The sequence below is a fragment of the Bemisia tabaci genome, chromosome 5 (assembly GCF_918797505.1).
Source record: "Bemisia tabaci chromosome 5, PGI_BMITA_v3".
Lineage (NCBI taxonomy): Eukaryota > Metazoa > Arthropoda > Insecta > Hemiptera > Aleyrodidae > Bemisia > Bemisia tabaci.
The window spans coordinates 19121761-19124916 of NC_092797.1; positions in this window are offsets into that span (position 1 = coordinate 19121761).

Here is a 3156-nt window from a genome sequence, read left to right on the forward strand (position 1 = left end):
CGTGCCCTCTAGACAGTATACCGACGTATGCGCAACGTGGTTTATCGTTGGATATAGATACGTCTTTTTGTGAGAATGGCAGCGAATTAATTAATGGACAGCTAGACTCGCAAACATCTTCATCGGGTCATTAAATTTGCTTATCGATGGGGTACTTCCACTCTGCGTGGGTGGAGAGCTTTCTTCGATTGTTCTTTCAAGACGAGCGACGTAATTTTTCATCCCGATAAACTTAAATGGCCATACAATGGTCTGGGTCGAACAGCGTATCTTTTATTTCGGCATTTCATCAAAATTTTAAATGCACATGCTTACAAGTACAGAATACAGAGCGCTTGATGCTTAATGCTTTTTCAAGATCATCTTAAATAATTGTAATTGCGTCCTTATGTCATGTCAGCCATTCGACGAAAAGTATGAACAGTGATGTTGACGATTTGCTGATACCTCAAATTTGAAGAAAATTGAAATACTGAGTGAACCGAGCACAAAAGTATCCTCGGTTCCTAAGCTAAACATCGATCGAAGAGTTTTTTACGGAATGATCTGATATGCCCTTTGCACACGTTGCAAGTGTTTTGCTGAAAGTGGGGGTCATCGGTGCATCATTCATGGATGATCGTGCAATGTGTTGCAAAAACCCTCATCGATGACCCCCACTTTCAACTAAAACTTGCAACGTGTACAAAGGGCAATATGCTAAAATATACAGGGTTATCCAAAAGTCACTGACCACCCCTGTAACTTTTTTCCAAATTGAGATAGAAGTTTGAAACTTTGGGAATGTTCCTCGGTCTACAGTAGCAACTTTTTGGTCCCCCCAAAATGTTGGGGGGCGGCCTCCCCTAAGAGGGGCGGGGGCTAACTTTTTTTTTCAAAGGGCAACCCCCCCTTTGTGATACCTCATTCGAAAGATAATAAAAAAAGAAAATTTTTGGCGCAAACCGCAGGTCAAAATGTTGATTTTTGACAAAATGGCGGCCGGTCAAAGTTCAAAATGGCGGAAATTTGGCATCTCCGTTTTTTATCGGCGGATTGGTCTGAAATTCAGAATCTGAGGGTTTTTTGGGACGAGAAAAACGATTCTGGCATCGGTTTTCCAGAAAAGTCAGTCCTTTTCAAAATGGCGGCGGTCAAAATGGCAGCCTAGAGCGAGAAGTGGATATTTAGGCTGCTTATCGTTGGATTTGCATGAAACTTGGTATCCGAGGGTATTTCGGCACGAGAAGAACTAATCTTTCACTGGATACCTGAAATTCCGACGAATTTCAAAATGACGGCGGAAAAGTGGCGAGAAATCAGTTTTACGGCTGTTAACGAATGGATTTGCATGAAATGCGATATCGATTATTTCGTATTTCAAGAATTAATGAAAGATTTCTTTTTATCCAGCCAAAAACCACCAGGATATCGAATTTCATGCAAATCTATTCGTTAACAGCCGTAAAACTGATTTCTCGCCACTTTTCCGCCGTCATTTTGAAATTCGTCGGAATTTCAGGTATCCAGTGAAAGATTAGTTCTTCTCGTGCCGAAATACCCTCGGATACCAAGTTTCATGCAAATCCAACGATAAGCAGCCTAAATATCCACTTCTCGCTCTAGGCTGCCATTTTGACCGCCGCCATTTTGAAAAGGACTGACTTTTCTGGAAAACCGATGCCAGAATCGTTTTTCTCGTCCCAAAAAACCCTCAGATTCTGAATTTCAGACCAATCCGTCGATAAAAAACGGAGATGCCAAATTTCCGCCATTTTGAACTTTGACCGGCCGCCATTTTGTCAAAAATCAACATTTTGACCTGCGGTTTGCGCCAAAAATTTTCTTTTTTTATTATCTTTCGAATGAGGTATCACAAAGGGGGGGTTGCCCTTTGAAAAAAAAAGTTAGCCCCCGCCCCTCTTAGGGGAGGCCGCCCCCCAACATTTTGGGGGGACCAAAAAGTTGCTACTGTAGACCGAGGAACATTCCCAAAGTTTCAAACTTCTATCTCAATTTGGAAAAAAGTTACAGGGGTGGTCAGTGACTTTTGGATAACCCTGTACATGCTTTTGAATGAAGAATTCTATCCCATGACGCCACAAGGCGGTAGAAAATTTCGTTTTTATCCTTTTTTTTTATACAATTTTCCATATAATATTTTTTTATTTTTTTTATTTGGGTGGGGGGGGTTGAAAAATACAGTGGGCACAACTTATCAAGCAATCCTTTTGAAAAAAGAAAGGGAAAAAAAAAAAAAAGGAAAAAAAAAAAAAAATAGCCAATTTTGTTTTATGAAAAAAATACTCCATTTTCTATCAGCTCATCCAGAGTGTTTGAAGCAGGAGACTTTTACTGCTAGATCCCAAAGAATCTACCCGAATCAATTTGGAACGACTCCAATATTCGGGATCCGGAACTACTCGGAATGAGACCATGACCGAACGCGGCCGCGACGAACGTTGGCTGGGGTGCCCCCCCCCCCCCCCTCCCCCTGCCCCCCCCCCCCCCGCCCCCCCCCCGGTCCCGAAACAGCACCTCAACCGTCCAAACGATAGGAACCAGACCGGAGCGTACAACAAACCTACACCTTCTTCTTTTCCTCTGACAATAACTTCACTTCACTTTAATTTAAAATAATTAATAATATTTGAAATCGCTATATATCAATCGCCCCCGTCCCGTCGCGGCCGCGCCAAAAGAGCACCATTCCAAGAACGGAATATGTAGGCCAGATCAGGCGCCGTTGAGGAAGAACGCACCAATCGAACAATGCTTTCTTTCCCTCTTCTTCTATCCACCCACCACGCATTGTGCGGGTTCCCATCCTCGAACGGCGGTGGTATATCCAGCCATGGGCCTGGTGATACCCGCGGGGCCCCCGGTTGCGGCGGGCGCGCGTGGGGCGGGCTCCGAGTTTGCGCCTCTGGTCCTTGACGACGTCGACGGCGCCGCGTGGAACTGGAAGGGAAACGCAAAGGGTGTGGAAACCAGCAAGCATCACCTAACCAAACCAGCTCGGCGCGCGGCGATCAGACTGCGATGTTTACCTACTTCCGCGGCGGAAGCGCCACCAGCTGTTTCCCTCCCTCCCCGGGCCCCCGCAAAAAACACCCGCTCGAGTTTTTCCATGATCCCCCCCGCTCAGTTTTCCATGATCCCCCCGTGAAGTGCGCC